Raw genomic sequence first — 13,836 nt, forward strand, 5'->3', positions numbered from 1 at the left:
CCCTTTAAGGAGTGATTTTGATGTCATTTGTTCCCCATTCAAGTCCCAAGTAGTCAAGGTAAATTGTCTTAAGGCTTTAAGGGTGTTTAAGGCATACTTTGCCTTTGAAAAAGGGGTTTACGGCCCAAGATCCTTCCTTGGCCGTAAAATCCTAAAACCCTATGATTTTGAAGTGTTTTGGTGTCCAAATTAAGCACAAGCATTAGAGGGTAAAGTCCTTAAGCTTTAGGGAGTGATTTAGGGCATTTATGACCCTTAAAAAGGGGTTTACGGCCCAAGAGACTTCCTTGGCAGTAAACTCATATAAGTTGTGTTTCTTGAATGATTTCTAGCCTCTAATGATCATACACTAAGTCCTTAACTAGTTGCTTAACAAGAAAATGGGAGTAGGTAGCCTTTAGGCTTCGTTTTGGAGTTTACTCCCCAAGAACGTTCTTGGGCGGTAAACTCCCAGATCTTGCAGTTTAGACATGTAATTGATGTTATAAAGCATATAACAAGTATTGAAACGCATTTAGGAAAGTAGACTCACAATCCGGGATGAAAACCCGAAGATCCATCAGAGAGAATTGGCTTTTCTCTAGTTGGAATTGTGAATAATGAATTAATTAAATTCAAAAATCTATTTATAGTCCTGGAATATTTTGACAGAAAATATTTTTATTCCGGAAGTCGGACTATAACATTATGAAACTTACAATGTTCAAGTTTCACAATTTCAGGAGCATCCACTCTCCTGATATATCCAGAAACGTAAACCTTAATGTACACAAACTTGTTCGGACAAGTCTGAAAATCACTGAAACTGGACTAGCTTCTATTGAATAGACAATGTTCGTACAAATGGAAATTTCGGGTTGTCACATTATACTCTCTGTGGAAGACTTAGAAAAATATTTTCAGAATTTTTCATAGTGTATTCCTGTTTTTCTCCAATTTTTGTATTTATAATGGACTAAAAACAGGAAAAATAGTTTTGCTCATCCAAAAATAGTGAAAATTTACCAAAACACCTTGTAGTACATTAGGAGGCTACATAGAAATGTTTATGATTTTTCTCCTCTCTATACTATTTTTCTCCTATTTTTCTAAGCTTAAATACGCTTAAATACACAAAATCGGATTTCAATATATAAAAACCACACTTGCTATTTTCCCAGATTATTTACTCTGTAAATTGTAGTGTACAAAATTTTTGGTAATTTACTTTAACTGTTTAATAATTATTATTCAGCTAATGATTATTTAAGAGGATTAAACAAGGAAAAATAGCAACACTAATTGAAAAGTATATTTTTTATTTTTCACAGCTTCTACAAGTATAATAAAAGTGTTGCAAATATTTTGGTCAATTTTGGAAACCGTTTTCTATTTATTTCGATTTTTATTATAATAAATGCACAAAAATCATAAAAATAGGTTAAACAGTTTAGAAACTCATTTTTATATTTTTCACAGATTAAGTATGTGTAATAACACCTGTAAAAAAAGTTTGGTGACGTTTTGAAACTGTTACCAATTTATTTCTATTTTCATAGTATAAATACACAAAAATTAGAAAAGTTGTATTAAACTTTATGAAAACACATATTAATATTTTTCCTAGATTATGTACACTATATAATAGTTACACAAAACTTATAAGAATTTTTGATGATAATTTACTATTTTTCCATGATTTTATGATTATTCATCAAATTAAATGGTGAAAAATAGTTAGACAAATCAAAAATTCAAGAAAATTTATCTTAAAGTCTTTGACTTCAATTAAAATTGAAATGCAAAGTTTGGGAAAGTTTAGAACTAAATTGATTTAGTTTTGAATATTTAATCATTGGAACACCTCTAAAATGATAAATATTAGCATTTCAATAATGGGAAATTTCCACTTAAATTGTTATATAACAATTGATTCATTGAAATTTAATTTTCACAGAAAAACGTTTGTAACTTATCAATATTAAATTTTGACACACTATTGACATAATTCTATTGTAGTAGTAAAGTATACTAGTGTTGGATTTCGATTAGAGAGTCACTAGTGAATACCATTATTGTCGGAATCGATTGTGGTACGAATAGAGCGTAGTCAAGGCACCATTTGCATCATCTCAATGCATATTGTGAGTATTCACGACTTCCCCTATTTTCGGTTTTTAAATGTTTTGGGGTGGAAAAGAATGTCCTGAACTTTTTATGTTCGTTGTATTTATTTTGATTTGTATGAAACTTGGTTGCTATATTTCGTATGTATGTGTATGTTACCTTAACTCATGAGGAATGTATCGCGGTTAAGTCCCTGGAATCTCTAGACACAACTCATTAACTCTTTTGAGCCTATGGTTATTATGGATAACGCTATCGGGAGGTAGACAACTCCTCACTCGCACGATTCACTTGAGTGCATTTTACCATTTTATACACTATGTTTGCGATACACATAGTAGTCAGTAGGGCACGATTCGGTCATTAGGCTTGGGTTGTGAACTCATGAATGGAAACTTGATGCACGTACTATTCTTTATGCATATACGAAACTTGTATTCTCATGTTAGCAACGCCACTTGTATACTTATTTTAGCAATGAAACTTGAATACTTATTTTAGCAACGAAACTCGTTGCTCATTATAGCAATAAACTCGTTTATCAATTATAGCAATCAACTTTGTTTCTCATTATAGCAATAAACCTTGTATCTCGTTATAACAACGAACTTTTGTTACTAAATACTTATTTACTTGTTTTAGCAACAAACTTGGTTGCTTCTTATAGTAACAAACTTGTTTGCTCCTTGTAGCAATGAAACTTGATTACTCTATTTGCCAAGTTCTCATAATTCAGATTATGAAAAGGGATGTCGTAATCATAATCGAATTTTAGAACGCAAATAATGGAACCATATACAGAATTTCCTTATGTTGAGCCATTCCAACATGAAATTCATATATATTCTTGACTAAATGATTAAAACCTCACAATCTAAGCTTATAGATTTGAGATGAAGTATAATTTCCTCTCCCTTAATTATAGCAAAACAACTTTTTCCCAATTGAAACCTTTTGTTTTCTATAATTAACATTGCTAGCTTGCAATACTTATCGTAATTATCATGCTCCCACTAACATGATGATTATTAGCATAACACTTATGCTCCCACTAGCTTTGACATATACTCAGGAAGCTCGACTTCTAGAAATCAATACTTTATTGACTTTCTTACCAAAGTTCAGATTTCTGATACTAGATTGTTTTGATAAGACTTTATCAAAAACATAAACCTTCCCTTAGATAGCTCATGGGTGTGTCAAAACAATTTTAAGAACTATGAAAAGGGATGTCGTAATCATAGTCTTGATCGTTTTGACCTTTGCCATTTCTCACAAGTCCAAGTTAGTGTGCCGGTAAACCACACACGCTCCACTAACGACTTTGAGATCACAATTGCTATCTAGCTAAAATCTACTTAGTGGAAGTGTTTCCTCACCATCATTTTCATGAATCAGAGAGAAACCTTATGAAACTTAGATTTAATGGTGTATGTGTTCTTATCCATGTGAATTGTCAAAACCATAGTCACAAGACAAGGATAATGACAAATCCAAACTCATATGGACTGAACTCAATCTTAATTTCTTGCCACCTGGTAGCTCAAGGGCCTACCATTGCTTCCAAGTTGTTGTGCAACACATTGAGAACTCTAAGAACTCATATGCAAAGCCAACTTTAACTAGAATGGGCACAGAATATGTCAACACGATAGGTTATAAACCTCAAGTCGTGTGCTAGTGAAGAACTTCAGGTTTCATTCTTGATTAGTTCTTGAGACTTTCAAGACCTTTAAGATTCCCACTGTCCTCTTGACCTATAAGACTCCCTTGTCAAACATCCAAGAGATAGTGCGGTTTCTAATCAAGAAAAACACTTCACACAATTGGCCTTAGTTGGTCTTTGTTTTATCCAAAACATCACAACTTACCAATTTCAAATGTACAAGAGTAGAAAACTTTTACTCTTACATTTGACACGTGTTTTTAAACCTTCTTAAAGACATGTCACTCAAGTTACAATCTTGGAGTATGACTCTAAGACTTGTATTGGAACGAAGTATGACTCATCTTCTTGATTTAACCATTTCAACAATTCAAGATCCCTTCTTCTTAGTCATAAGAATGCACTAAGACTTCCTTAGAGAACTAATTTTGATATGGTTTCTAAATCATTAAGATGATCACAAAACTAATACTAAAGTACTCTCCCATCTTTTCAGATTTGAGAAACTTTTATCCTTCTGCCTCATTTGATTCTTCTTATCCGCTCTGTCATGCATTGGAACCTTTTCCAATGTCTCAGAGTTACACTTAAGCTTGTAAGTATAATCATATTTACTGAGCTTTAGTAAACTATGACGAATAGCCTTACATCTTTTGTGGTGGACTTAATCAGTGCACATGACTATGTACTCGATCCCTTAGTTCATTACTTGACTCACACATCCATGTGAACAAGTAATTAGTCTTAATTTTTCCAATACTTGAAAGTTCTCATTCATCATGCTATACAACTTGCATGATTCCAAGTTCCGGTCCAATTGAGACTTGGGTGATGAGAATCTTTCCTTTATTTGATAAATTTAGACATTACCACAAATGAAAGAATCAATTTCATACTTCCACTCTTGCTATTAATGGAATCATATAAGCAACAATTTTTCCTCAAATGCCGTTGTAAGGATATTTTTAAAATAAATAAAATCAAAATTTTCCTTTTATTTTAAAACTATGCGGAAAAACTTATCCTTACAATCCATATGAAAACTTGTTGTTATCTATTCCTAAGCAATATCTCATAACTCCTAAGAAGTAGCTCAAGAATCCGATTTTTTTCAAACTACGCGATAGAAATCCATCTATGCGATCAGATTCAGCATATTCTTTCTTTAAGTTCCTTTACTTTTCTTTGATTCTTAAAACATCACCATGTGACCCAGTCACATCATGTATAAGGAATCTCAGAATAGAAACTTAACAGAGTTAGAGTAGTGGACTTTTACCTGAAGTAGAGTCAATCTTATTGACTTTAACATCCTTAGGTAAATTAGGCAGCTTCGCAACTAATGACCCTTACTTTGGCAATATAAACATATGGACCCTTTGATAATGGTACACAAGACTATTACAGACTTAGCTTTTCTCTTTACCATTTGTTCAACCGAGTTGACTATGGCCGATCCCTTTCCATTGGGAAGAGAATGTTTTTTCTGGATTTCCTGTGTCACTATTGTCAATGTCCATAAAGTTTCAGGAAGTTGATCTTAGCAAATAGATAAGATCATTAAGGGTCTTGTCATAGTCTGTTTCATAGGTGTTCCAAAAGAACTCACTATGTGACTTAGAAAGTAGTTGAGCCACTAACTTTCTCAAGACTTTGACACCCAACTCTCCCGGCTTGTCATTATGTGACTACATCTCCAAGATGTGATCACACCTAGACCTTGCCTTGCCATTAGGGCTTGAGTGATCTTAAACTTTTCAAGAACTTGTGGGTTAGGGAGAATAATTGGAGGAGGAGAAAGAAATATGATATCCATGGGACATCATCTTCATTAGGAATGCGTGTTTGAAGAGATTTGGGAAGATCATAAATGTCTAAACCAGACATCTTTTGGGAGATATTCAAGATAGTTGATCTAAAGTCCTTAATATGACACCCAATATGAAATATTAAGGCTACGATCCAACAAACTATTTTATAACTTAGAAGAGGTATGCCGTAATCCAAGCTATAAAACAATTTGAAGGTAGGTGAATGACGATTCACCAATTTCCACCAAGATAAACGAAATGTATTATTAGGTTTTAATTGGTTTTGAAACTCCTAGATCTTTTGAGATTCATTGAACTGTTCAATGGCATGTTTCAATCTCGAGTGTGCCCTTCAGGTTTTGTGACTGGGATGTCGAGGATCACAAAACAAGGTGTGAAGTAACAATGCAAATTACTGGGTACCCTTAAGTGTTTATCCCTCAATCGATGTGTCGGTTAACCACACACGCTCCATCGATACTATGATAAACATTAAGTTACCCTTTGCCTACCTTGTTAAATACGAGTTAGTGTGCCGGTTAACCACACGCGCTCCACTAACCGACTCAAACAAAGTGCAAAGTGTAATTTCGTGGATTAGCACCTTATTCACATTTTTCTAAGTAACTAAGATTGGGTATTATTAAAAGTTTAGTTACTTAGTATTTATCATTAATACTTTTAATGAAGGGAGAATTATAGTCCTGTCAAACCCGTTCGGCTAACGACCCTCCACCAGTCAAGCAAGCGGTGGGTGAGAGTGAACACCCATTAAGTTGCCATTTTATAGGAAACAACCTTATACCCACCTTATAGACCGGCTTCGTGAATGAGGCGTACTAGCGGTAAGACCGACTTTACTCTTATACATATATATATTATTAACTTTTAATATTATAAAGTATAAGGGTTGAATTTTAACTTTTAAAATTCTAAGGGCTAACTTGGAATTAAAGTATTCATAAGAGAAAACTTTACAAATTCCAAAACTTGAGGGCAAGTTTTGAAACTATTCAAAACTAATTAATTCCATAACATATGTATTTAAAGTAGCTTTAATCCAAAAACTCTTCAAGTTCCATAACTTGTGGACAAATTATGGAAGACTTTAAACTAATAAAGAATTAATCTTTTCTTTATTTTATAACTTATGGAATTAATTAAGGTTACATATTTTATTTATTTATTTATTAATGAAGTGACTCTTGAACCTCCATAACTTAAGGACAAGACTCTTCATCTTTTTTGTAACCTTTGCCAACTTTATGAGTTTTATGAGTCTTTAATGTGACTCTTCATGTAACTTAAGGATAAGTTACACAAACACATTTTATACTCAACTCTTAGATTAATTTGGATTGAAAACAACTTTTTCACTCAACTTTTCTATTAATCTAAGCAACTCATAAGAACAAGATAATTCAAATCAAACTTTTTCATGTAATTAGTCTAACCTTTAAACTAATACAAAACATGAATCTATTGACAATTATCTTTGAAAATGGATTAGCATGAACATCACCACATTAAAAAACAAGTTTATAAGTTCAAAAACAACTTAGGGTAATGTTCCTAGTCCATTTCTAGCCAAAAACCTTGAAAATATGTTGTCTGGGGTCCAACTCGTCGAGTGCATGAACACAACTCGGCGAGTTGGATGCATTTTGCCTTGGACTCGTCGAGTCCCTTCATGGACTCGGCGAGTCAGCTGGGCTGACAGCATCAAAACTCGATTTTTCAGCTTCTATTGCAGGTATAACAAGAAAACAAGCCTAGGCTCTGATACCACTGTTGGGTTATGAGCATTCTAACACTCCTAAGTGTACATGCAACCCTAAATACCTTGGATCTATGTTTTCTCTATTATACATGCAAATATGAACATCCAAGGTATTATCCTAATCTAGCATACAAAATAATGGATATAACAAGATAGAATACATACCTATTTGATAGTGCTTGTCTTCATGAAGCTTGAGTGCTTAGTGCCCCAAGTGTGACACCTCAAATGGTTCACACAACACCATAAGCACTTGGAATAACTTAGAGAGAAATTAGAACACTTCATGAAATCGTGTAGCCCTCATACATACACACATAGTGTTAGTCATTGTCACGATTTCTTGAGCCATGGGTTTCTTTTATATGGTGGCTATTAGGGTTACACCATGTAACTCATGACTTTACCCATTCCTTATGCTCCATGGATTTTAACCTCCATGGAGTATCCGTGGGTCACCCCATGGACTTAGTCCAACATAAGGAATCTTGGATCACAAGCCCACATATATAAGAATGAATGATTTACACAATCAACCCATATATTTAATTAGTCTTCTTTTGATCACTTAATTAATTCTAGATTAAATCTTGATCAATACTAATTAAATAATCTCATTATTCTTATTATTAATATACTAGAACTTATAATATATTAATAACCGTAAGTGTCTTATTTCTCTCATTATAGTCTATCCAAGTGCATGATGCCATGCAACCCAAATGGACCATGCCGGGTCGGGTCAAGTCTTACCAATTATAGTTATGGACTTAGACATTAATCCAACAGTTGCTTCATTGCTCGACTCTTGAATCTCTTCAAGGTTGATTTGCCTCCTACTGTCCTCTTGGTTATGATTTCTCGCTCTCGGAAAACCCCTCTCCTCACAACGAAGAGAACATTGTCACTCGGTCTATAGAAGGGATATCCTAAGGACCTTTGCGGGTAGCCGATGAAAATACATCACTCACTATGAGGTTAGAGCTTGTCATGAGTCTCTCATCTTACGAAAGCCTTGCCACCCTAAACCTTGATATGTGATAACGACGGAGCCTTCCATGTCCACATCTCGTGAGGTGTTTTGGCAACCTTCTTCATTGGGACTAAGTTAAGGATATGGGTGGCAATCTCTAAGGTATAACCCCATAATGAGATAGGTAGTGAAGCACGCCTCATCATGGAATGAACCATGTCGATCAAGGTTCGATTAGGCATCTTAGCCACACCATTCAACTACGGTACTCTCCTCCTCGATCAGAACGAAGCATCTGGATTTTCCTACCCAATTGATTCTCCACTTCTTGTTTGAACTCTTTGAACTTTTCAAAGGTTTCTGACTTGTACTTGATTATGTAGATATACCCATATCTGCTATATTTGTCGGTGAAAGTCATGTAGAAGCAGTCCGCATCCCTTGTGGTGGATATAAAGGGCCCACACACATTATATGAGATCCAATCGACACTCATCCCTCTCAGAAGTGCCCATGTAGTGTGACTTGGTCATCTTTCCAAGTAAACAAGACTCGCACATGTCATCATCCCAACGGTCGAATGACTCCAGTAGTCCATCCTTTTGGAGTTGGGCTATGTGTTTCTTGTTGACGTGTCGAAGATGACAATGCCACAAGCATGCTTTATACATATTGTTGGAAGAAAGCACACACAACACATCATGTCCTAAGTTATCTACAACCGTCACAGCTTCATATATTCCATTACAAGGCAATGCTTCAAAATATAAAACACCATTTAGATAAGCATAAATAGAATCTTTCTCATTATCATATGAATATCTAAATACTTGTCTAAATAAACCATGAAATGAAATGTTGTTTCTTGCCATATCTAGCGAATAGCAACAATTATTTAAATCTAATCCTAATCCATTACTAAGCACTAGAGAATACACTCCAATCTTGGTGATAGGCGATGATCTTTTGTTTCCCATGATTAGATTTATTCTCCCATGCTCCACATCTCTATTTCTTCTTAGTCCCTGTAAATAATAAGCACATATGTGAAAACCGCATCCTTTGTCAAGAATCCAAGAAATAGCATGCGATGAATCATTAGATTTAATTGTGTAAATAACTACGAAAGATGGCTTGATCTTTCTCTCCATGATGGCTTGCAGGTATTCTGGGAAGCTTCTCTTCCAATGCCCTATCTTGTGGTAGTGGTGGCACTCCACCTCCTTAGGGTTGGAGTTGGGCTTAGCAAAACCAGCTTTGGTTCCACTAGAAGAGGTGCCATCTTGGGACTTTCCCTTGTGGTGGCTCTTTGAGGGATACTTCTTCTTCTTGACCGTCCCTTGACCTATTTCCAAGATAGACGCAGCAGTGGGAGTGGGAGTCGGTGCAACAAACTTATCCTTGAGATTGCTCTCAACAGTCATTAACAAGCCTTAAAGTTTGCTCAAGGTGACCTCTTCCTTATTTATATGGTAGGCCATGCAGAACTGGTGGTAGAAGGGTGGCAAGGAGTGAAGGATGATGTTAACTTCCAACTCTTCATCGAAGTTGACATTTAACTTCAATAGGCGATCAACATATCTCTGCATCTTTTGCAGATGATCGGTAAGGGACTCTTCATTACTCATTTTGGCAGTGATCATTGAAGTGATGACTTATACCTTTCTTGCCTTGCACTTTGATGGTACCGGTCCAACAAGTCTTGATGCATCTCTTAAGGATAGTAGTCCTCGTAGGACTTTCGGAGTTCAACATTCATAGTCGCTAGCATGATGCAATGGACTTTCGTGGCATCACGCTCATGGGCCTCAAATGGCAGCGATTTCTTTGGGAGTAGCAGTGTTGATGTTTACCTGCTTCAGCTCCTTATCAAGGACATACTCCTTATCTTCAGAGCGAGTTACCATTCGGATGTTATAGATCCAATCATTGAAATTGGACCCATCAAATATCACTCTCCTACACAAGTTCATGAGTGAGAACGAGTCAGATGAGCTTGAGCCTAAAGCGTTGTTGTTTTTTAAGTTCGACAACTGAAGAAGAAAAGGACAAAGTTTGATTAGAAATGATTCCCCAATTCAACACCCAAATGAAAAATTAGGGCTAGGATCGAACAACATTATTTACAAATTATAAGAAGGATGCGTAATCTAACATGCAAATAATTTGAAGGTAAGTGAATGACGATTCACTAATTCTCCACCATGAGAACAAAAAAGAGATTAATTTTTAAATGTATTAAAAATTCCTAGATTCCTTTGAGATTCATTGAACTTTTCAATGGCATGTTTAAATCTCGATGTGCCCCTCTAGTTTGTAACTGGGATGTCGAGGATCACAAAGTGGGTGTGAATAACCATGCAAATGCACATGGTGCCCTCCATGTTACAGTCACCTATTCGATGTGCCGGTTCGCCACACACGTTCCATTGAACTATGACAAACAATGAGTCACCATTTTCCACCTATGCTTAGAATCCAATTAGTGTGCCTATTAACCACACGCACTCCACTAATGTCTTAGCAAAGGTGCAAAGTGTAATTTCATGCAATTGCACCAATTCACTTTTCCTAAAGTAACTAAGATTGAGAATTGTTGTAAAAACATTTAGTTACTTTATAACTCATTATACTTTTAATGATGAAGGGTTTTCCTTATCCTACCCGTTCGGCTAACAACCCTCCACCAATCAAGGAAGCGGTGGGTGAGATTGGCCACCCATTAAATGGCCATTTTATAGGACATAACCTTAAACCCCCTTATAGATCGGCTTCGTGAATGAGACCAACTAATGGTAAGACTAGAATTGTGTAATATTATAATAGTATAGGGTATATTTTAAACATTTCAAAGTACTAGGGTTTTCATTTCAATTTAAAAATTTTTGAAATTTAAAACTTTTTAAATCTTAAAATGTTAAATATTAAAACTCTTGATTTAATAAATATCCTAAAATTAAACAATTAATTTTAATTATCAAATCTTTAAGGATTATCTTTTTAAATTGAATAATTTAATTTATCATAATCCCTTAAATCCCCTAAAATCCGAAAAAATGGGATAGGATAATTCAAAATCATTAATTACCACATTTAAACCATTAAAAGATAATTACAAGATAAGGGATTATCCAAATCCCTAAAATTTAAGATCTTATCTTGGGGAGGAGACAAATTTCGAAAACCCTAGCGTTTGCAAACCCTAGATTTCGAAATCTTGGGGGCTAAGGAAAAGGTTTGAAAAACCCTTATCAAATTTCGAAAATCAGGGTTCAAGAACTATAATTTCGTAATCCTCGCCTTCTCGGGTTTATTGTCCATAAACCCTAAAGTGTCAAATTCATACAATTGTATAATTCTAATTGAAAACAAAAAACCATACGCTTTGATACCACTGATGGGTTTTATACAAACATCCTATGTCTGCATGCAACCCTAGACGTGGATCTATTTTTCATTATTAGATACACAACATTATGAAAACATGAAGAACCCTTGCAAGCTCCTATGAATTTCGAAAATGATAAGATGAGATGGATTACATACCTGTTGTTGTTATGTAGTAATAACAACTTAAATCATGATTCTCCTTATCCTTGAAAGCAAGTACCACAAGTGTAGTACCTCTAATGGCTCACAAACACCAAGAACAAATGGAGACACAAGAGAGAGAGAGAGAGTGAGAGAGAGAGAGAGAGAGATAGATAGAGAGAGAGACGAGGAGGAGGAGGAGGAGGAAGCTACAAAATTTGGCCATAGGGTTCTCTTAGAAGTTAGAAGCAAGTGGACGAATTTTGTAGCCTAGGGTCCTCATTTATACCGTAAGAAGTTATGGTTTCCTCGAAAACCCTAATGGATAGCTTAGACTTTAAGCAACCCATGGAACCTTCTGGAATAAGGCCATGGATGAAAATATGATCGGATCCCATCATAATTTCATTCATCCCTTTGTCCCATTAGGTTTCCTAGCCCAAAATCCAACTATCACACATTTGACAGTTTAAGTCTCTTTATTCAATTAATTAATTCTTAATTAATTTATGAGTACTAATATTTAAATAATATGATTTCTCTTTTAATATATTATTCTTATAATATATTAATAAACCATAATAACCTCTTTCTTTATTATTTCTCCAGTTAAGTTGTTTTGGTGAAGGCAACCCAAAAGGACAATGTAAAACCGGGTCAGGTACTTACCAATCATGGTTACATGCTTAGACACTAATCCAACATGACGTACCCCACGCAACCCTGCTGAAAGTAGTGCCTCGCCCTTGCTGCTGAGCAGAGAATCGGTCTGCGATGTGGCCTCTCGCCCTGAATCACTAACTCTCATCCACTAAGAGTGAGAACACTTATTAATTGTAGCTTGCAATTAATCACTGCCCATTTGGGGCCCACCAATCCATACCTACTATAACTTTATTCCCTCATAGGGGAATATGAACCAAGTCTACTGAGAACTGCTCATCAAATAATTGTAATCTGCATCCTTTATGAATTCTGGCGACCCTGATGGTCATGCCATCAGCTATTTCCACATCAAGTGGGCAATCCAGCTCCCCCGGAGCTCTACTAAATCGCTTGCTAAGCGCGAGTGACACAAATGATCAGGTAGCCCCTGAATCAAACAATACTAGAGTCGAGATTCCGTTAAAAAGGAACGATCCTATAGATAAACACATAACCATAAGCAATAAACAATAATAATAAATAGATGATGGACAAGATACATACCCGTAACCACATTGAGAGTCGTCTAAGCCTCATCGGCTGTCAGCTGGAATGCTTTGCTCTTCGCCACTGGTGTCTCAGCCGAACCCTTTCGGCCATCTGTAATCCTCAGGGTAGCAGGAGCGGGTGCCACCACCTATCCTGCTGATGCTAAACTCAGACACTAAGACTTCTTGTGTCCCCTCTGATTGCAGTTAAAGCAAATCGGATCAGATGATGGGGTGGGGATCGCAGTGGTAGTAGTTGTACAATCCTTACACATGTACCCGGTCCGACCGCACTTGTAGCAACCGAAACTCCCTACCTTGCACAACCCATCATGCAACCTGCTACACTTGCCACATCATCTATGGCTCTGCTGACCTCTAGACCTGTGAACAGACACCTTGGGATTTTTTCCTGAACCTGCTGTGCTAGACGCCAACTCTGGCTTCGTCTTACTCTCCACCTCCAACTCGATGTCCCTCTCCCGAGCCCGTGTTATCATATCCTCCAGCATTTTATAGCTATATCGGCAAATAAACTGGCGGATACCACTTTGCAACATCTCATGATATCGGGCCTTTTTCATCTCCTCATCCGTGGCATACTACGGAAAAAGAAGAGCCCTCTTCCTAAACATAGCGGTAATCTCCGCCACAGTCTTTGTTTTCTGCTGTAGGTCCTGAAACTTCCTCGTAAGGTGCTACACCTCAATGACAGGTGCAAACTCGGCCCTGAACCTGGTCATGAAATCTCCATAGGTCATCGCATCAAAAACTAC

This window comes from Lactuca saligna, chromosome 1 (genome assembly GCF_052625555.1).
Source record: "Lactuca saligna cultivar CGN05327 chromosome 1, ASM5262555v1, whole genome shotgun sequence".
NCBI classification, from domain to species: domain Eukaryota; kingdom Viridiplantae; phylum Streptophyta; class Magnoliopsida; order Asterales; family Asteraceae; genus Lactuca; species Lactuca saligna.